This window comes from Protopterus annectens, chromosome 8.part0, assembly GCF_019279795.1.
Source record: "Protopterus annectens isolate FY-2018-M chromosome 8.part0, PAN1.0, whole genome shotgun sequence".
In the NCBI taxonomy this organism is placed as follows: Eukaryota; Metazoa; Chordata; order Ceratodontiformes; family Protopteridae; genus Protopterus; species Protopterus annectens.
The window spans coordinates 1,998,281,369-1,998,305,280 of record NC_056741.1 but is presented as its reverse complement, the minus strand read 5'-3'; positions in this window follow the sequence as shown (position 1 = coordinate 1,998,305,280).

Below are 23,912 nucleotides of genomic sequence, written 5' to 3'. Positions count from 1 at the left end.
ACATGCCTCCAGCTTCCACCCACCCCATATCACATGCAACATCCACAAATCACAATTATTTCGTATAAGATGGAGTTGTTTCCATCCTGATAAATACCACGAATATAAACAGGACCTTATCAACATGTTCAAATCCCGGGGTACAAAACTGGTACCATACTTACAGCTAGTCATTTGGCATCTTCAATGAATAGGAATGATCTTTTGGCATACAAGGACAAACAACAACTTGGACAACCTAAACGTAGATTAACGACCACCTTTGGATGCAATACCAATGTTCTGTTAGATATTGTCAACAAACATTGGAATATATTGCTAGCGGATGATAGGTCATTAGGTTTTCTAAATGATAGATGCCTCTTTTCCTACCAGAGGGGCAAAACCATGGGTTCATATTTTAATAATTATAAACAAGGTTTGATTGTGGGGGAACCATCCCAAACTACTCTAACATGGGATTTATTGTAGGGGTGTTATCCATGTGGTCATTGTGTTCACTGTGTCAGGGTAGCCAAGTCCAAACAGTTCACAAGCAAGAATACCAGGTTGGTTTTTGATATCAGATTTTTGGCCAATTGTGGAAAGGATTGGGTTATTTACCTGGCTACCTGTACATGTTTCGCTTTTTATATAAGCCAAACCTTCCGTCCGGTCAGGATACAGATATCCAAACATCTTAGTGACATAAGATTAAAAAAAACCTAGTGATGAATTATTCAAACATTCTTTGACTCATACCACAGCCTCTTTCAGGTTTACTATCATTGACAGGATAATTTGTGATCGGGCTAATAAATTAGGTTGGCATGATATACTGAACAAGAAAGAAAAAAGGTGGATCATTAGGCTGGGGGGATTATTTCCACCAGGTCTAAATGAGCATCTATAGCCAACCAATCAGGGGGACATTTGTTGTATTATGTGGTGACTATATTAGGCTTGGCTTTGTTGCCTGAACTTTAACACTGAGGAAGGCTTAGTAACTTTTGGGCCAAAACTGGTCTGTTTTGCCTAATTTATGTTTAAATAAATATACACATTTTTTAGGCACCTTATGCTTATGTGTGCTGGGCTGTTGTTTTTTTATTGCATTTGTGTATTCTGGGGCCGTGCACTTGCCGTACTTGCAGGAGCTCTTCATTGTTATAAAATTAAAATTTAACAACAAATATCAACAAGGTAAGACAGCTAACTTAACAGCAACGTCAGGATCAATAATTTGCTTTCAGACATGCAAGGTCTTCATCGGGAAAAGAAAACTATAGATGGATTTTATGCCATAAAATTTCTGTTTTACCTACATTTTTGCAGTTTATATATACATATTTAACTTATGGTCTTATCAGTACTGTTCTGAGGTAGAACTAGAAAGCAATGCTTTCCTTTCAAAATATTAATTTTTTAGACAAACAGCAAACATAGACATAGGCACTTCCTTACATAAAATTAGTTTTGACTGGTTGAAAGCAATGTTTTATGTATAATTAAAATATGAAATATTAGTACAGAATTATGTTTAAAAAATATGGACTTTTAATTTGGATTGCTGATGCAATACCATTAATGGAATTCTTTCATTTTTTGAATCAGCACACAGCATATCTTAAGTTAAAGATCATGCATGCTTGCTCTTGTGTTGTTTGGTTATACATAGTGTGACTCCTGAGAGTATGTAAAGCTGCAGTTTTGTTGAGCTCTGGAAGGAAGACACACACACATGCTTGAAGTGTAAGAAACTATCTCCCTCCTAGAAAATATGAGAACCAAAAAGAGAAAGAAAGAGATGTTTGGATGTTAGTAGCTATATGAGCCACAACAACAACTCCTAAAATAAATAGTCAAGGTACAAAAAGCTCAACAGTAAATAAAAAATGTAATAACTCCACAATAAAAAAGATAAGCGCTTTCATCCACAATAAGATTGGACTTCATCAGATAATGAACTATATTCAAAGCCCACCATAAATAATCAAACTGAAGTCATGTCTGGATGTTAATTAAAAGGAGAATATTGGCATAGGACACAGATTCTGAATGACTCCATTGTGATAAGAAAAGTCTGTGAAGTGGCTGAAAGAAACCAGAAGATTTGCATGAGTAAGAAAAGAAGACTATTGTGAGGAGACTCCTGTGGTGAGTTAGCTCTCTGTGCTGGATAATTACATGCATTTACGTTCCCATGAGACATCTAAATCCTGAACTGCGTGAAGACATGTTTGCTTTTCATACAATCATATACTGTGTAAAGGTGAATGGGCCATGTGGCCATTTTTACCTTTCTAGTCCTCACCCTATCTCCTTTTTTAAGGAGCGATAGGATAGTCAGTCCTAGGGGTGAGGTTATAATACCCCTCCTCTTATTATCATCGACTTCAGGTAAAAGAATACAAACCACCCAGCACTCATGATCAATGGCGAGAGTGTATAGAGGGTTAAGTGTATGAAATTCCTTGGCGTACAGATATCAGAGGCTCTCTCGTTATCAAGTAACACCAACCAGCTGGTCAAGAAAGTACACCAACGTCTCCATTTTTTGAGAAGGCTGAAGAAAGCTATGCTCCTACTTCACATCCTCTCCACCTTCTACAGAGGTGCTATTGACAGTATCCTCACCAGGAACTTCACAGTGTGGTTTGGTAGTTGTATAGCTAAAAAAAATAAAGCACTACAAGGAGTGGCGAGGGTTGCGGTGAAAGTAATGAGCACACGTCTTCCATTGTTACAACAACTTTACTATGTAAAAAGCATCAGAAGTTCAACCAAAATAATGCAAGACACCACACATCCAGCACAGGGACTATTTAAGCATCTGGCATCAGGTAGAAGATATCGCAGCATCCGCTGCAGGACTACCTGATTCAACAACAGTTTCTAACCAACAGTGATCAGACTTCTGACCTTGGGCATAAGACTCAAAGAACTGGACGTTAACTAAGACAGTTGTTCTTTTTTTTCCTTCACAAACATTTATAGTCTGTTGTATAACTTATACCACACAAATTCAAAGTAAGTGCAATATTTATTTATATTATCTCTATCCAGTGCAATATTAGACAGACAACATAGGCAAGGTACAATATGTAATGTGCCTTTATTTAAATGGGGCAGTAATTATAACTTAGGGGAGGGTATACTTATTCTGTATTTAAGTACTGAAATTCTTTTTTCTGCCCTTTTGTACGGATTCGGAGTAGGATGGTATATGCTAATTGTGTCATTCTTTTACCTGTATGTGTTGTTTTACTTTCTGTATGTAATTTCAAGAAGGAGCTGATGCACAGAATTTCATTTAGGCTGCATATGTGTGGTCCTAAATGACATATAGTTTACTTTGAATCTTGAATCTTGAATCTTTGAATCACTTGTCTAATCCTGTAGAGTGTGTCATATTGCTCGATCTGAAGAGGAAGTTTGTTACAGAGAAGGGGTAGTCATGGAATGACACGTCCGTCTCTCAACCATGATTTGTTTATTTGTTACAACAGTTTCAGATCTATAGTTCTAGTGTTCCCAGACTGTTTTATTTGAGGGGAAACAGGAGGTCTTAGACTGCCATATCCCTAATGGCCTGGAAACATAGATCATACCGAAGGAGATGTGTCATAGGTAATGGGTTCACTACAAATAAAACTGCACTTATTTTATGACTGGTGCTTTCAGCATGTTCATGTGCTGCAATGGAGAATGACATGAAATTGATAGGGAACGACATGAACACTTTCATACACAGGAAATCTGTAACAAGTAATTACTTTTTAAGCTAAATATGTATCTAACATATATTTACAAGTATGTTCTTAAAGAAAAGATGTAAAGAATATTGCTTGAATCAGAGGATTGCATGGTTAAGAGTGAATTGGAATCATTATAAAATCATTTTCTACATAAAGGCCATAGCCATATGGAAATGGATACTGTCAAAATGTTAATATTTAAAATAGGGAAGATTTAGGAAGGCCATATTCTAATTTTCTGTTGCAAAGAATTTGTGCTCAACTACAAAAGTGCATGTCCCTTTTACACACAGTAAAGATGGTCTCGGTATTTCTATTATTGAAAAGAATTGGGGCAGCTTACTGACTGCTAAGAAGATAGCACATATTGTTGAGACAAAGCCAGACTTTCCTTTTTAAAGAAATAAAAATCTCAAATAACAGCTGTGCTATAAATCTAGTTGCGTTCAGAATTTGCGTCAGAGTACCAGAGCTGGAACTTTTCCATGCTATAAATGCATGAACTGCAGATGTGTGGGATTGCACATCTACTTTTACATATCAGACTACTAAATAAATTTATAGCTTTTTTCATTATTTGCAGATAGTGACAGTTTTAAGTTTACCTTTTCCTCTGTATGGTATGCAGTTTTTATATATGCAAAGCTAACATAAAATTAAGCGAACACATGTCCAACATGTCAGGCTTAAAATGTTTACTAAGTATTAGCAAGACCTACTACTGCTCAGAGGCATATTTTTAAGTCTATGGTGGTTGAACTAATTTAAATAAATAAGTGTCATTGCTGTATTACTATGGATACATAACTGATAATTATAGACACTGCTCAGATTTAGGGGCTGAAAAGTCATCATGTCTTAATGGAGGTTATTTGCATAAGCCAGTCCTTATAAATGTCTTTTTGAAATGGTAAGTATTGTATATTTTCTGTCATGAAAGAGTTTATTATTTCACTATGTGTGGTATGATTTAATGCCATGGCTTTTCAGAAATATTTTAGACAGTCTTTTGTCAACTTTTTCATAACTGGATTTATGCAGTGATAAATTGACATGTTTCAATCAGACAGCTGTAATACAGATGTTTGTGTTTCTTCCAATGGTGCTGCTGAGTCAGCTTTTTTTTCTACATATGTCTAATAATCTGTATTCTTCATAATCTATTAAACTTTTCAGTCTTATTCTCTTTTTTGTGGCATTAGGCCTTCAGCCCTACTTTACTAGTGGCTACTTCCATGGGCTGTTTGATTTAAGCCTCTATTCAGGCTATTTAGATGCCTTCATTACAGAAGTGCATATTTGCCATTTTTTGCATTGTATTACTTTGTTTACTATATTTACTACATGTCAGCAGGGTCTGGCAAGAATATTTGCAATTCTCATTATTTATTTGCTTATTCAGATCATAGACTAAGTATATTAAAGGTTAAAAAGGAAAACGATGTTAAGTTATAATGGCAGGTCTAAGCAAAATATATGGTGAAAGATATATTATAAAAATAAATAAAATAAGATACTGAATGTAAACAAAATTAGTTCCTGTACATATTCTAATAGATTCCTCCACTCCATAAAGATGGCATTTGAGGAGTCTCATAAATGTGACCTTAGAAATACATGCTTGAATCAGGAAGGATAATTGATTCTAGGGATTCATGACCGAATAGGTACTTACAAGTCTATTGCACACTTCTAGGTAGCTTCCTGGAAAAGGAACAGCATTTCACATGAAGACCTAAGACACATTAGCAGGGAATGGAGCATCAGCAGCTACTTTTAAAACATGAGGCCCAAGCAATGGAGGCCTCATAAAGTGAGTATAAGTTTCCTGAAAACTGCCTTCAATGAGTGTCAAGCTGTGCAGATTCCACAGCACAGGAAGGCATTATATGGGAGGAGCAAAAAGCTGTTGTTGAATTTTGTCCTTACAAATTTAACAGGTTCCCCATCCATGTGAATCAGAGTTCCTTCCTAACCAAATTCAAATGCAACGTGGGACAAACGGGATGGTACACCAGAAATTCATCCCTGGCTTGGCAGCTATGTCTTTAATGCAAACAAGTAACCTGTAAATAGTTCATCTCCCAGGCCCATGCTTACACTTATCAAGGGTGTCATAACTTGTCAGAGATTTGGAATGCATGGCTAGGCTTACAAATGCCCTTGTGGTTGTTAGCCTAGTAAACACCTATGAACCTATTATTACAACCATGACAGGTTCCCATCTACAAACTTGAGATTAGGAGCATTAGAGAAGTCTGAGCATGATGGAATATTGCATGGATTATTCTGACTGAGTCTAAAGATGGAATCAGATTCTGCCTCTTTGCAATGTTCTTTACATAGCAATATGATAGCTTCCTGACAGCTGATACCTTTTAAGAGTCTGCCTAATTGCCTATAAATCACAGATGATTGACAGCTGTTTCAGTCTATTCCATCCATGTTTGTAAACAAGGAAAGGAAAGGAAAATCAGTCTATTCCATCCATGTTTGTAAACAAGGAAAGGAAAGGAAAATCAGTCTATTCCATCCATGTTTGTAAACAAGGAAAGGAAAGGAAAATCAGTCTATTCCATCCATGTTTGTAAACAAGGAAAGGAAAGGAAAATCAGTCCATTCCATCCATGTTTGTAAACAAGGAAAGGAAAGGAAAAGATCTTCATTAGCATGGACTAGCACTGACTTCATTGCCATGGAATAGCATTGTCTTCACTTTCATGGACTAACATTGTCTTCAATGGCATGAACTAGCATTGCCTTCGTTAGCATGGACAATATTGTCTTTATTGGCATGGACTAGCATTGTCTTCATTGGCATGGGCTAACATTGTCCTCATTAGCATGGACTAACATTGCCTTTATTGGCATAGACTTCATCTTTGCTTGGTTGATCTTCTGACCACTTTCTGCTATCTGCTGAATGGACTTTATGCAGTCTTTAAGGCTATAAACCCTCAGCCAGGTTTGTGAATAAAGAAGGGTTATGGTTAAACCAGATGGAAATAATTTTGAAAAAGACTGAATGTATGGCACTTGAGCATTTCTAATGTTGGAAATGCATATACTATAAATAATAAATTAATAGAAAATCACTGTATTTAAAGATGTGCCTATATGGGTGAACAATAAATTAATTTTTACAAATCAGATCTTAGAGTTGTGAAACTGGGTCTCTAAGATATTGAGATGTCTGAACTGATACATTAAACTGAGAATAAACAGGTTTTTATTCTTTTATATTTTAGTTTTGAATGGACAAAGTTGGAATATGGGTGCCCATTCTGTTATATCAAGTCCACATTCTACAATTTGTTTTTAGAATGGTATCTGTGACATTCTACTAAAATGACTGATTTATTTGGTGGTTTGTTATATTTAGACAAACTCAGAGTGCTAAATCCGTATTAAAGGATATTGAGTGTAGATGTGATTATGGTGCTCAAGACTATCAAAAATCCCATTTGGTATTGATTACAAAGGCTGAGTAATTATTACAGAGATAACAACTTTATTGTTATGCATGGAGTGCCTTGATAATGATCCAGTACTGGGAAAAAGACATAGAAGATTATGATTGAGTCTCCAATCATAGCCCATTTATTATGTGCTTGAGATGTGGATGTTAATGAATTCACTTCCAGTGCAAAGTTCAAGAGGTGAACCTTGGCATCCATGGAAAGAAAATGTAATGTAGAGTTATGATCGGAGACCCAGTCATAATTGTTTCTAGTATATGAAGCTTTATCTACTTTATGTATTACCATTATAGAACAGAAAGGATAAATTGTAAAAGTGTAAAGTGGTTAAAAAAAACACTTAGTGCTACATCCATTTTCTGAACAATAAGAAGTATGAAACTCTACTATCTGATATCATTGACTGTCTGTAATTCTCTGTGATTGATGAGAAAGTAAAAAAACTTTAGAAAGGACATGGCAAGAATATGAAGCAAAATCAGGGCATTATATAAACTCAAAGAGAGCTGAGAGGTATGCAGACAGTGGGTACCAAAGAAATTGATTAGGCAGCTGGAAAACACTTTAGACTTAAAAAAAAAGTCAGCTTCCTGCCACACTTCTGTTTTTGCCACTGAGGAGAGGTAATGCTCTAGCTAGAGACTCGTGCTTAACAAGCTTGTCTTTCCACCAGTTGTTGGAGCATAGTCAAGTTGCACCATGCACTGCAAGATTTTTAAGCACCTTTCTGTCAGAAAAGTGCTTTACAAGCTTTTGTTAATCACCCCTAAGCAGTGTTAAGATCAGGTCTTGCACAAGGGGGTAGTAGCCAACAGTGACTCATGTGAAAGAGCAGGGGCTGAAAGTAATACAGCTTTAAAATAGTAGGTAGCTGACTGTATCATGCTTAAGAACAAAAAGTGTAATACCTGTTAAAGCTGTTGGCTTTTCAGAGGGACACTTTGTTTCTGCCTGGTGTCTGGCAGAACTGTGGTTTACTGGTTTTCAAAGGCTGTAAAAGCAGATAAAAGACTTTGCATGTCTAGGTTTTTTTTTCTTTTCTGAAACCAATAAGACATGGAACTGGTAAGCTCCATGGACGATTAAGATTTATGTTCCCTTTTTATTTGTTTTTGACATGGATGCCAAGATTCACCTCTTGTTCTTTGATCTTGAAGTCAGTTTTTTGGCATCCACATCTCAAACACATACGCTGGTTATTATCAGAGGCATACTCATAACCTTCTATATTTATTATGGGAGTAATGGATGGACTAATATGGGCTAATTTCCTCATCTGTTTCCTGAAACTGAACTTGAATGTAGACTGGATGATACAGCCCATTCATGGTTAAGAAGAATGCAAGTGGATATTTTAATACAGCCAGAAAGCTATTGGAAAAAACTTGCTTTCTTCCATGAGAACTCCACATGGCACATGGAGTAATGTACATCCAGACAAAGTCTGCACTTAAGCAAGCAAGCCTCTCTCCTTTTGCACTTCAACCACAATAACAGTCTTCATATCACACAGTGCTTGTATTCAAACCACAACACAAGCAGTAAATTAAGGATTTATATAACATGGGGTGATGCTACAAAGAGCACTTATCACAGTCCTACTGTGGGTTATGACTAGGGAATTCATATTGTCAATGCTCTCCTTTATTTTCTGAAATATTAGAAGCTGTCTACATGAAATCAATGGTTTTTTATTTGTTATGAAGCTGAAGTCATTCATTCTAATAGAACTCTGGAAATCTGTACTCTAATTCCGACAGACTGTATCCTTAGCCTTTTGAGAAAGCAAGTTATAGATACAACTCTCAGAAATGTCTGCAACTCTAGAGCTATAATTGTTACTAAAGAAGTGTAAATGGGTGAGTTCAGCACAAATTAATCTTTACAGTGGTCATATTAATTATATTCCATGTTTTAAACTTGAGTATCTATACAGTAAATATCGTTTCGGATATCTTATAAACAACTTACAATATATCATTAGCTGCCCATGCAACATATATAATGTGTTTGTTTTTATAATCATTGTTTTGTCAGCAGTTTCACTGACATCAGCCTGCTGAAAATAGTCTTGCACTGGATATCACACCTTCTTTCCCCACAATACAGCAAAATCAGTGCTGATTACATTTATGCTGGATTACAAGAAGGAGAGACAACTCTATGAGGGGTGATGCCACCCCCCCCCCAAGTTAAAATGTTTTTTTTTCAAAAATTTCTGTCCCTTTCTTTTTGCATTATCTGGACATATATCAGCATGGTGATTAAATAACACCGGAGGCTTAGCTAGGCTGTGGTGAAGGGGTGTGTTAGGAGGTGGGATTGGTAGATGTTGAAGAACTATTAGTGTTGATACTGCATGCAAAGTCAGGGCTGTGCTGCTGTTTTTTTTTTTTTTTCTGCTCTGCAACTTAAAGGTTAGTTGGACACCATACAGGCTACACCTCTGAAAGACATTGGCACTGAAGATATATGACTAGCCTGCTAGCCTCTAAAAGATGTTTAATAATACTGATGTCTTTGGAAGGTGTAAAACAAGACATTCAACTCCCCATGGCAAGGTAATCATGATGTAAAGTTGGACTCTACATATTACAATGCTTTTTTTAGTATCCGCATATACCTGTTTTATATACATACTGTGAGGTGGCATGCATTATATTACATTGCTCATTTAGCATATTATGGACATTTTACAATAAAGATATATTTTATACATATCAGTAAACACAACATTTTTGTTAGTACAACTTTTCATTCTTCTATACCATGATCCTCTATTAAAGTGCCATTATATCTGCCTGGTTTCACCTGGAATTTTGAGATCTGCTACATATGGCAGGACTATTCACTCTGAACATTTTATCTATCTTTGGGTGTCATTTCTCTTTTTCACCTTATTTTTCCACTTCCCCATCCTGCTCCCTGTCAGGCTACTGCAGCAGTTGCTGTCACTCATTCATTCATCTTTTTGAGGTGAGAGCATGGCTGCACCATGATCATCATCCAGACAATGATCAGTGGGTCTCTTGCATACTGCACATTTCTCACTGTGTACATCTGTTACCATCCAAGAGAGAGAGAGAGTTCAGCAGACCAGCATGAGTGATGTTACCTGTTCCCCAGAGTTATACACCCCACCTCCCTTACAACAGGTGTTTCCATGTGATCACTTATCTCCTCAAAAGATTCTAAAATCGAGTGTGCTTCCCAGATGTATAAATCCACCATCTCCCCAATGAGAGAGGCCTGCAAGCACAATCTCCTCAGTCCATTCTCTCCTCCCACCCAGTCTTCCCTGGGCTGGATGAGTGCTATTATCAAGACACCCTCTAATGTCAGTACCCTTCAGAAAGAACTTAACCTAGTTAACACCTAGTGTGCCGAAAATGGGATTAAATTGAATGATAAAAAGTAGTATTGTTTTATTAGGTAAACAGCCCTTACCCCCAACATATAGTATAGACAATGTTCCACTACTACTAAATAAAAATTAAGCCAAGGCCCTGAATACCTGAAGTGTTAATTCCATCTATTTTAGTCAATAAACAACTGTAGTCAGAAATCCTTTTCAACACAACTAGTAGCCAAGGCTATATCATCCAGATCTAAATATATACATCTGTTCCATTATATTCAACACAAATTAGACCCATTGCAGAGTGCAATGCCTTTGCAGAATATACCTCACTTTACTTCCCAAACAACTAGAGAAGCTTCACGGGTTCCTAACTAAGATTATTTCAGGCTTACCGATCTTGAAGGGCTTGAGAGCCTCAAACCTCTACCCCTTTACTAAGTGACTTTAGATTCGGGGGGGGGGGTGATCCATGACTCTCCTACTGCATGATTAGAATCACTGTAATCCTTTATCCCATTTTATACCTCCAGAAGTCTAAGATCTTAGCAAACACCAGAAACAGGGACCAAAATCTGCACAAGCAGATAAATACAAGACAATAGAGAAAGACTTATTATGCAAGCCCCCCCCCACCATTTTGTGAATAAACCGCTCCTACATAGGTTCATAGGTAGGTACTAGGCTATTGGACCTAGGGCCTATATAAGCCTAGCCAAAGGTACCCTGGCTTTCGCCACCCAAGAAAATGATTTTCCTGTGCCACTGTCAAGCAGAGCCAAATAAGTGATCCCGGGGTGAATTTCCTATCTCCCATCCAGTCATCAAGATTTTTCTTGAACAGTGCTAATGAGGAGCTTTGTTTGATATAGATAGGTAGTTTGTTCCAGAGTATGGGAAGTCTCTGGGACAGGAATCTATCCCTCCAGCATGTTCTGTTTATTGTGGTGATGAGGTTTAGGTCCCCAGAGCATGTAGCTAGTAGGGATTGGGATTTCTTTAAGTGGAGCATGTCTAAAAGCTCTGGGTTTGACATAGCTTTGTGTGTTAGGCAGAGATCGCCTCTGAATAGTTGATATGCAACGGAGTAAAGTTGCAGTTTTTTGAGACGGTCTGCATAGGGCATCTCTTTGAGGCCAGTAATCCTCTTTGTGAGGTATTTCTGTGGCCTTTCCAGTTGTTGTAGATGTCTTGTGAGGTACATACCAAAAGGGGCATTGTACTCTATAATGGGTCTAATGAGTGACGAGTAGAGGGGAACAATGACCTCTTTTTTCCCTGGATGAGAAACCTTTTGTAATGAGGTGTGCCATATAGAAGGATTTCCTGACTACTGTGGCGATGTGATTATCAAAGGAGAGACTAATGTCCACCTGTGTCCCAAGGTCTATTATCACACTTTCAGTGTTAAGTAGACTACCACCTATGTGGTAGTTCATGGGTACTTAGTTTTTACCAAAAGGAATGACAATGCACTTTTGGGCATTGAGCTTGAGGCCATGGCTTTGACACCAGGCATCTGTCTCAGCAAGGCCCTTTTGTAGGATGTCCACATCTTTTGGAGTTTTGATTATGGCTTCTAGTTTGCAGTCATCTGCGAACTTCATTAGCCAAAGACCTTCTGTGTTGGCCTGTACTTCAGAGAAGTAGATACCAAACATAAGTATGCAGTTCACTATTATCCTTCAAACAGAACCTGAATGACTGGATAGAGACTTTCAAATTTATCCTAAGACTAACTGTATTAGCTCTCCTTGAGAAAAAAGGGTACAGCCTGAGGATGGGTATTGGCAAGGCATTGATGATTTCCAGATGCAGTTGCCTTGAAACTCCTATAAATTGTGTGAAACAGCCTGAAATAATTTCAAGACTGTGGAGCCAGTGTTTCTAACTTTTAGAAGGTCAGTTAATCAAGAGTAATAGCCAGTGGTGCAATCGGGGGGGGGGGGGGGTTATAAGATAGGAGATTTTTGGGTGGCATGAAAATGGATATCAAAGATATAAGCAATTGGTTCTATCTTGGAATGGAATACACCACTGGAGATAAGTTTAGAACAGGACTGGGTGTCAACACTAAGTTTCCATTTGAAACTGGAAAATTTCTTGCGGATGTCCCTAGTACTGGGAGCAATACTAAGATCACAACTGACTTTTCACTTCATATTTTTATGCCTGAGGATTTTTTTATACTTTTAAGCTATTTTTATGTGTAGGAAATGGAATTTTTTCAAAATACTCATGAGCATTTTCTTTTTCCTTTAGAGCTGATTTATATGGGTATTCCACCATACTGGCTTATTTTTGAATTTGTTGCTATTCTTATGGCAAGTGGAAATAACCTCTTCCATCATCCATCTATATTCATAATGGAATAACCCTCTGAGGAGTGTGCTGAGGCAGGGGTGGCATCAAAAATTGACTTGTTTTGCTGAGTATTCCAGATGTGCTTATTCAGCATATCTTTAAACAGCAGTATTGTCTTTAGAATAATCTTGAAATACTGAAGGAATTTTATGGGTGGGGAGACTTTTGCTGAATGTCAAGATCGCAGCTAGGTATCAGATTTTTGTGAGGAGGGATGTAAATACAAGTGTAGTGGAACAGGAAGGGGAGCAGTTTGTAAAAACAAGGTTAAGACGAATTATACCATTAAGATGGGGGAAATTTGAACTAGGTAGTTCGTATTGACAAAGTCAGGGAATCACTTGGCATGTTTGTTGGAGGTTGTATACATTTGATTATGCAAGAAAGATAATCAAAGTCTCCCATAAAAATGCTATTAGGCTTGCTGGGTAAAATTATTCTGTTGATTTAGCTGCTCTGTATGCTCCGTGGGGAGCGGGATATGGAAGGGGACCTTTGGTCAGAAACTATGCACTAGGAAGTTTTATGAGATACACTAGGACTTCTAAAAGTTATACTTTGCTATCATCCTGCATTTGCTGCAAGACAATAGTGTACTTAATAAGTATGGCTACTCCCACACAGTTTCATGTCTTTCGGAGCTCATGGGAAGTTGCCGATCCCTATAAGGAGGCAGTGATGTTGTTTAGAAATATGTCTCAATAATTATACAAATATGAATGTCTTAAAAAGGATGAGATAGGTTGAAGCTCTGAGATTTTCTTGTTTAATACTTTAGCACTGAGCACAGAAACCCTGATGTTGTCTGAAATGGAATTTGCTATGTGGGTATGCTCATGAGTTGAATATTGACTAAAAAAGCACTACAGAGGAAGCAAATCTTCTGGCCTTTGTGCAAAAGTCATACATGCAGGCCATCTCTGGTAAAACAGGTAAGTCAGTCAGCCATCTTGTCACAGATATACAAACACACTTTGGGTACCCCTGGTATGTTGCCAGTTAGCAAATCAGTTATTGCTGCCAACTATTTTATGCTTGAATTTCGGCATCATTATTGAAGATGGAAGAACACTGGGACTTCCAGGATTGGGACAACTATGTGAAACTGCATTTACAAACCTTCAGGGTACTGGTAGCAAAGTAAGTAAAAAACAACTTTCTCAGCCTGATTTTCATAAGGGATTCTGCTTAGATAAATTAAATGACTTACTGTGCTTCTGGGTTTAAATGCCACTAAAGAAGATGCGTCCTAAAACTGGAACGAGTCTTAAGAAGCTCTTGGCCATTATGTTGCAAGTTTCAATGGCCACAAGCATGCCAAATCTTCCTGATGCTTCTAGCAAGGCTGCCACTCTGGATTTACAGTTCCCTGCTGATACAACTGCCACTGCATCACAAAGGAACTAACTTGACTCACCTCTTCAGTGAATAAGCTCACCCTTTCTATGGAGTCATTCCAGGCTTCACTTCAAAGTCAGGTGCAGGACATAAAACACACTGTTACCACAGTGCTTGATCGAACTACACAGCTGGAACACCTGTCTCGGGACATGCCCTTATGGCTGAGTGAAGTAGTGCAGCAAATTACATTCTTACCTGACTTCAACCAGTCATTATTTATCAAAACTAATGACCAGGAAAACAGGGGGAATAGAAGAATGTCCATATCCTTGGTCTTTAGGAGGGTGATGAGAAGACAGATAAAGTGAGATTTCTGCAATCCTGGATAACCTACTACTTTGGGATTAGATCTAATTCAGAAACTATTTTTAGAGAGAGCACATATTAAGGGCTGCCTGGATGAAATGGGAGATATAGTACGTTGCTAGAAGGATCAGGTTTGACAATGACTATTCTAAAGTGATCATGGATAAAGAAAGCAATGAATCCCTCTTCTGTGTTTGTTGAAGGCACACCTCCTTAGTCCAGCGTGTTTATGGGTTCATTCCTCTGATGACATTACCATTTTTCAGTATCTGGAGGGAGCAACCAAAATGCTATGGGAAAAGTATGCATTAGCAGCTTTGGGGGACATGGACTGTTCTGCAGCAACCTTAAAATAGGACAAATCAGCAACAGATAAAATATTCAACTCCCTGTACCCTAAAAGAATGCAACTCAGGGAAGATGACACCAGCCTTAATTTGGATGTTTTGGCCACCTGACTCTGTGCATTTTTTGAGACCTGTCTTGTGAGACGTAGCACTTAGACGTTGATGGTTCCTAAAGTAATGTGTATGAGATCTGAACATTTTTTGTTGCTCCAATATCTCCCCTGGAGATCTGTTGATTGGAAATGTTTTGTGATGGCAATATTGTTACACCATGCTCAGGTTTACAAGTGTTAGGGGAGATGGGAGGCACTATTCCTCCCTTTAACCAAGGGAGTCTATATCACAAGTTGTATATAGTTCTGATGTTAATATTAATTTTTGACTGTTTTATATTTGTGTTTGTTCGTTAATCAGTCAGGGTTAGATTTAATGGTAAAATATTTATTCCTGCCGTATCCTCTCTATTTATTTGTTAACCCTAATTAACTTTATGACTTATCTGCACCTCCTTCCTAATACTTTTTGGAGTCTAGGCACCTTCTCAGGACAGTTTATTGAACTCTCTGAAAGGGATATGGAAGTCCTATGATGGGTATACCAGGGATGAAATTAGGTAGTATCAATGTTAATGGCATACATTCCCCAATTAACAGGTCTTCATTTTAAATATGGATAAGGACCCTCTCCTTGGATATTATTACACTAAAGAAACACATTTATATTCCTAAGACAATGCCAAACTAACATCATGGGAATTTGAAGTAGCGGTTTCCTCTGCCTATCATTGGGGGCTAAAAGTCCATCATACAATATTGAAAGGATTCTGGCCTCAGACAATAAACTACTGGGAGAGCATTTTGTAACTAATGCTTAGAAATGGATGCTTAATCACTTGACAAAGCAGTACAGAGGCTAGATAAATTTTTATACAGTCTCCATTAGGTCAGAACGTGGAGTTGGGTGGGGATAGTTTATAGGAACTGTGTATAGAATATTCAATACTATCTGTCCATAACTGGGTTAAATGGGCAAGTGCCTGCTTATCTGAAGTTATGTGCCAACAAGGATGGACTCTTTTCTTTTATTTTGCTGCTGACTCTGCTTCTGACTACATTCTCTGTCCAGATGAGCTAGCGTCCTTACTTAAATCGCTGGTGGCATATTTTGTTTCATTTTTCTTTATTTTCCTTTTCTTTATGCTCTAATTGTGGCTATCATTATTTTACCCTTTATGATGATGTAATACTATCAGTTTGTTGTTTGCATATATTATGCCGTTAAGTCTAGATCCAGTGGCATTTTAAAATGTTATGCAGTATTTTAGCATATTTCCTTAGCATGGTTAATACTATCATGAGTATACTTCTTTATATCAGTTCTCAGTCTGTTAAATAATGTACATGATGTGATATCATGGAATATCTTACAGCATTTATTTTGAGTTTATGGAAATTATAAATAGAAACATGCCAAAAAAAGAAAAAAAGGAAGAACACTGTTCAGCACTAGTGCTTTATCCTCTTTGGAGAAATATCAGGTGAGATCAATTGCATGTGGTTGTTTCTCGTATGGGGTAGAACTTTTAAAGCATTCACTTCCACATGGGTGACAACAAGGTCATACCCATTTTTGGGATAGTGAATGATCTAAAAGTCCATTGCAATCTCCCTGATGGTAGCACCTCAAAGACAATTGACAGCAATTCTTTCCTTATCCAGACTGACAAGTGCTGGACAAGAATGTCTAGTGATGAAATCATATATAACTAGGTCTTTAGTGGAAGAAACAGTCTTATACAGCCTTGGTTCAGGTTTTCAGTATTAGTGAATTCCTGTAGTCCCATGTGAAGATGCAGCTGTAGGTATGCATGTAATTGGCTGACATCTTCTATATGTGTGTCTGGAAAGTTTAAGCAAAGGCTTTTGAGTACCTCAAAAGCGTCATTTAATGGTTTGAGGCTGTTTACATTCAATGGAGGAAGTAGAGAGATGTTCCTCAAGCCAGGTAGATGTATCTCTCATAAGTAGAGTTGGAAGCATGTAGGAGTAGTGTGCTGTACTTAAGGCATTTTCTATGGTCCTTGAAATAATCAAACTGAGTGACATATAAAATACAACTGCCTATTGATAGTAGACTAGTCAGATGAGAGGTAAGATCAGATTGCATCGACATGGTAGAGGATTGAAAGGTTTAGGTAAATTAAGGTCCTGATGCATGCAGGGATTGGTACAAGTAGGGTCGTTTTGTACAGCAGTTGATGGGAGTTACAAGAAATACAAGGATTTTTTGTTGTAGAGGATAGTTAGAAAAAAATGTGGATTGATGGTAAGGCGACTAAAGCTGTAGTAGTTTTGTTAGTTAAGTATTAAAATGAAGAGTTATTTGAATGGGTTAAGTTATAATTGAATGCCAGTAGTTGTAGATCAAAGCTGGTTTGTGAAGTAGGGAACCAAAGACATGGGTCATATTAAGGTGATAGCTAGATAGGAATGGCAAAGTAATCATTGATAAATGTACTCTGTCAACCATGATACTATATTTGAGAATAATAGTTTGAGAGCAAAGAAGAGGCTTGTAACTAACTTTGGGTGGCATGCTGCCAGGGAATCTTCTTGGGCTATGCTTATATAGGCTCCAGGGCCTTTAGCCTAGTACACACCTATGAAACTATGAACAAGCAAAATCATAGAATGAAAACAGTTTCCCCAGCAAGCAATGTTCTAATAGCACCAATTATCTGATAGTAAGAGCAGTCTAGTAAAAAACAGTGCAGCCATACATGGTATGGAAGTCATATAGCAGGTGGCCAAGTAAGAGCAGACAAAAGGAAAAAAGAAAGCTTGTAGCAGAGAGTAGAAAAAATGTAAATGACAATACCATAACCCTAACAGTGCAAAAACAAATGTGGTTAATAGCAGGTAACAATTCAATGACAAAGAATAATTCAATAACAATGCTGTTAAATAGCAACAACAATAAAATAGAAGGAAGCTCAGTAAAATCAGTAGAAGTTTAAGAACTCTCACAATAGCAGACAATACCAAACAACTTAGTAAGACATAGCAAAAGTGCAGTGAAGCAAAAGTGAGGTAGCAGTTAATCATTAATTAGTAAAAAAATCAGAAAAAAAAAAATGCAAAACAAGACACATATTTTTAACGTCTCTTTTCTTGCAAGGATATTCACTGTTTTGATACATCCTTTGGCCTGTTCTTTTTCATCACAATCAAATGGGCTGGCAGTTATATGTCTGAGTTTTCAGTCAAGCAAACATCATGAGAATAACTTGAATTGTGCATCAGTATCTCACATGACAATATTAGTTATTCCCTTTATCAAGGCCTGGTCACGTTACCAAAGAACCAAAAACAAAGATAACCTCACCTCACATCAAAAACAAGAAATCAAGCCAAGAAACTAATCAACAATGACAAAAAATCAGACTTCCAAACATGCCAATGAAAACATCAGAATAACCCCCTAAAATTTTGACAAAGTATTAATTATCTCTTAAATCCTGGAAAACCCTCAACCCTAGGTCCATCTAAAAAAATGGTACAGAGCAGTCACAGCCCTTAAGAGTAAACAACACACCTGATACACTTGTAATAGGTGACTCTATCGTCAGGCACACTGACGTCCCGCTCACCAGGATGAACAAGGAGAGGGTCACGGTGAGCAGCCTGTCGGGCACTAGGATCCGCCATATAACACAAGGTCACTCCAAGGCAAGTACAAATATGACTCAGTCATTGTCCATGCTGGTGTGAATGACCTGAGACATACCTCCCTGGACTACATGAAAAGAGACATAAAGGAGCTTTCTGAGCATGTAGCCCAGGCCGGTATGACTCTGACCTTGAGTAGCATCTTACCCTCACCAAGAATGATGCCACAATATGAAGACAAGATGATCAATTTCAACAATTGGCTTAAGTACTGGTGTCATTCAAAGGGGATCCAATGCCTGTCAGCTTGGGATGATATGCTCAACAAGCCACGATGCTTCGCTATGGATGGCTTGCACCTGTCACCCCTGGGCTTTTGGATATTGGCAAAGGCTCTTGCTACCCCCATAGTGCCTTTTTTAGGCAAGGCTCAAAAGACAAACCCACCTCCATAGGTATCACAAGGGATAAGAAACTAAGAGTAATGCTACTCAACGCCAGAAGTCTAAACCTCAAGATGCACACACTCGAAACTCAACTTAGCATGGAGAACATCGATATCTGTGCAGCAACAGAAACCTGGTTCAGGGCTCCCAAGAGCATCCCCGCACTACCAGGTTATACCTCATACCATGCTTTTCTGCCCCAAAACTTGAACCGAACCACAAAAGGAGGGGGAGTATCGATATTCATCAAAGATACCCACACCTCCAGGTTGGTGGCAAAGCACGAAGCATCAGAAACTATCCATGTGCAACTAACAGTGGGTAAAACTGCCTTCCAGTTTATAGCCTGCTACAGACCTCCCTCCCAAACCCAGGAACCCCACTCGGCCTTTCTGAGAACACTGGAAAATATGAAGGTCTCTCCAAACACCATTATATTGGGCGACTTCAACTACCCAAACATAGCATTACACTAGCTCCAACACCCTAGCCCAAAGGTTCCTAGAATTTATAAACTCAAATGCTATGAAACACCTTGTTACCACTCCCACAAGAGGGGAAAACATGCTGGACCTGATCATCACCAACATGGGGACTCTATGCTCCAGACCAGAAGTGTATCCCTCACTGGTAAGATCAGACCATAAACTAATCTCACTGGATATTCACATCCCGACCTCACCCCCTGCCCAGAAAACCACAGTGAAAAACTTCTCTAAAGCAAATTTCACACTCCTCAAAACCAAGGTGGAATCCTTCAAAGCCCCCAGGCCTGTGGAAAATACGGCCCAGACCACAGAATCCTTTATAAACGCATTCTATGAACACCTTCAGGAATGCATGGATCATGCGATCCCAAATAAAACCAAGACCCAATCCTCCAAAGGCAGACGTCCTGCCTGGTGGACAGCCATAAACAAACTATACAATAGAAGGAGGAAGCTACTAAATGATAGAGCAAAATCCCAAAAAGGGAAGGCATCACTGATCAGTATTAGCAAAAAACTACGGGCACTCATAAAATTGTCTAAGGCCAGCTTCGAGAGAAAAATTGCACAGGACACTAAGGATAATCACAAGGCTTTCTTTAGTTATGTTAGGAACCTGGGTGGTAATTCCCAGATATGCTCAGAATTAGTCCAAAATGACAAAAAATACACTGAACCCACAGACATTGCCAACATCCTAGCTGACAGGTTCAGCGCAAACTTCTCCCCTCCCACCAAAGGGCAAATATCTATCCCAGCAGAGTGCTGCCCCCCTGACATCTCAGATGCTCAGGTAAGAGCCGCCCTCTCCAAAGCAAAAAACACAGCATCAATGGGGCCAGACGGTGTCCCGGGCTGCGTCCTACATGAACTCCAAAAAGAGCTAAACCCAAACATAAAACTACTGTTCAATCTCAGCCTTACTACAGGATATGTGCCCAAAGAGTGGCGTACAGCAATAGTGGTCCCTCTCCATAAAGGTGGTGCCTCAACGGATCCTGGAAACTATTGCCCCATAAGCCTGACTAGATTGGTCTGCAAAGCTATGGAAAGGATCATCATGGACCTCATAAATAAAGATATTGGGGACCTACAGACACTGGATCCTTCCCAGGTCGGCTTTGTTAAGGGCAGATCCTGCCTCTTAAACCTGGTTGATTTCTTTGAAACAGTCACCAAGGCCATTGACGAGGGGAAGGTGGTCCACACAGCCTACCTGGACCTTGCAAAAGCCTTTGATACAATACCCCACTCTGGCATTATAGATAAGCTCACCAGCTTAAATATAAACCCCTATGTCACTAGATGGATTGCAAACTGGCTCAAGGACAGAGCCCACATGGTTAGAATTGCTGGAGCCATGTCAGACTTCAAACCAGTTATAAGTGGTGTCCCACAAGGCTCAGTCCTGGGACCTCTCTTGTTCGGTATATATTTCTCGGAGGTACAGGCCAACATGGAAGGACTGTGGCTGACCAAGTTCGCAGATGACTGCAAACTGGTCACCATAATCGACTCTCCAGCCGACACAAGCATCCTCCAAAAGGGCCTCATAGAAACAGACAACTGGTGCCAGAGCCATGGCCTCAAGCTAAATGCCAAAAAGTGTATAGTCATCCCCTTTGGCAAAAACAAAGTGCCCACAAATTACCACATAGGTGGTAATCCATTAAGTACAGAAGAAGTAATTAGGGACCTGGGGACCCAAGTTGACAGCAATCTCTCATTTGACATTAGGGACCTGGGGACCCAAGTTGATAGCAATCTCTCATTTGACAACCACGTGGCCAAAGTGGTTAGAAAAACATTTTATATAGCCCACCTAATCATGAAGGGGTTCACATCTAGATCAGGGGAGGTCATCGTGCCTCTTTACTCATCCCTCATCAGGCCCATAATTGAGTACAATGCCCCTTTTGGGATGTACCTTACCAGACATCTGCAGCAACTGGAAAGACCCCAAAAGTACCTCACCAAGAGGATCAAAGGGCTCAAACAGATGCCATATGCTGCCCGGTTAAAGAAACTCCAGCTATACTCAGTGGCATACCGCCTGTTCAGAGGCGATCTGTGCCTGACGTATAAAGCCATGTCCAACCCGGAATTAATGGACATGCTGCACCTCAGAAAATCCAAATCCCATCGAGCTACTCGCTCGAGAGACTTAAACCTCAGCACTGAAATAAATAGGACATGCTGGAGGGACAGATTCATAACCCAGAGGCTCCCTTCACTCTGGAATAAAATCCCAGTCCAGGTTAGGCAGAGTCCCTCATTGACTCTCTTCAAGAGGAATCTTGATGAGTGGATGGGAGATCGTAGGTTTACCCCGGGTATCACTTCTGTGTCACTGTTAGACAGAGGCACAGTATACTAACCTCGAAAAAGGGCATAGCAAAATAAAATTAAAATGGGTGGCGAAAGCCAAACACATTCTGGCTAGGCTTATAAATGCCCTAGGGCAGATAGCCTAGTATGAACCTATGAACCTATGAAATACCTCTAAGTGTATAATGGCACAATTCAATAATCACTTCATCTGTTCGATAACCTCCCACATAAACAATAATTCTAACTCACCCACCTCAACTATAACTAACCCTAACACATTTTCTATTAAGCCCATACAAACTAGTTACATAAGAAAGCTACTAACCAAATTAAAACTATGTACTCTTGTAGCCGATCAACTCCCCAATGAATTTTTAAAATTAGCTGCTACTTCCATCTCCTATCCTATATCTATACCAATCAAGAGCTAACTCTGTGAACAATAAATACCTCTCCTCTTCAATATATCTGTTAGAAAAATGTGTATTTGAATATATGAGAAATGCTAGTTTAAAAAGCAAAGTAGTATATAATGCATTTTATCCTATTAATCATATAGTAGAGAGGATTAATTCATGTTTAAATGTGAAGTAGTTTTGAAACTGCAGTGTGGCTTGAAGCAAAGCTGACCTTCGACCCTGGCAGATGCAAGCTTAGCAAGTTTTAATGTTTATGCTTTTCACAATTAATTATCTGCTGGGTCAGGAAATGAAATGTGTGAAATAATGAAATCTTCTGCTCTTTCCTGTTGGAATGATTTGGCCTTGTATATGTGTTATTGAGATAAGCACGCAGCTGGTAGGAAAGTGTAACAGAGAACAAAGAAGATTATTAAAAGACTGAAGCTGCTATTGTATTCAAACTGATATGAAACCTTGAAGAAGTAACTTTACAGAAAGACATTATGTCTGACCAGCTGGATAGCAAGGCCTATTGTATCTAGAGGAAAAGTTTTTTTTTAAACATACAGCATCAACAGCCTTATGAATAGAAGACTGTAAGCTAAAGTGATGTAGATGCCCTGTGACATATCACGTCAGTAAGGTGGGCATAGCTTAAATGTTAAACCTATATAAAATTATGTGCTTCCTGTTTCATGTCAGACAAAATTCTGTACTTGTACCTTTTTTGCCTCCTGGTGTACACTAGTAAACTTTTTAACCTGAACCTCCTGTGTATTGAAATCTTATTTTATTTAACAGTTTGGTCCTTTGCAGACAGAATTCCCTTGGTAAGCCGCAAATCAGAGCGTATCGGTGGTCGAATACTGCGCAGGAGAAGTTACCAAAATGGTTCTTCTTGAGTGAAAAGACCTCCGACTGAATTGTCGTGTAAAGAGGCTGGCCACTTTCTGATCTGTGGCCGAAAAGCAGAACTTGGACTTTTTCAATACCGGAGGCTCAGTTAGGAAGAATTTGCCTTTTTTCTGTTTTAGATCAGGAACTAGGTTATAGTATATTGTTGTCAAGATTTGTTTTGCAGATCAGGGACAAAAGGAAGTACTGTATATTTGGTCATAGATCAGGGTAACAGAATAAGGTAGGAAGTTTTTCTAGATAAACTGTGAACAGGAACTGAGAACTTGATATCACGTGATAAAAAAGGGTTACGTAACATTTTCTTTGACATGGGTAATCAGTGTACTAAAACATCGCGAGATCCGCCCCTAACCAAAGACGCAAAATACATGCAATCACAAAGTTCCGATAATGTTAGGTATTATACGAAATGGGTTAGTAAATATGAATTTGATGGTAAACTAGATAAGACTTCACTAGTTAAACTCCTTAAACAGCTTAAATCTGATGCGGGAGGTCAGGCAAAAAAGCAACGCCAATTAGGCATTCCTCAGGCACACAGGTGGATTGAGGAAGCAAATCGTAGAGAGCATAAGCTGAAAAATTCAAAAACATTATTCCTAGACAAAGAGGATAATAACTTGGTAATAGTGACAGCTCCCCCTCCTCCTCCCTTGCCCCCTCCCTTA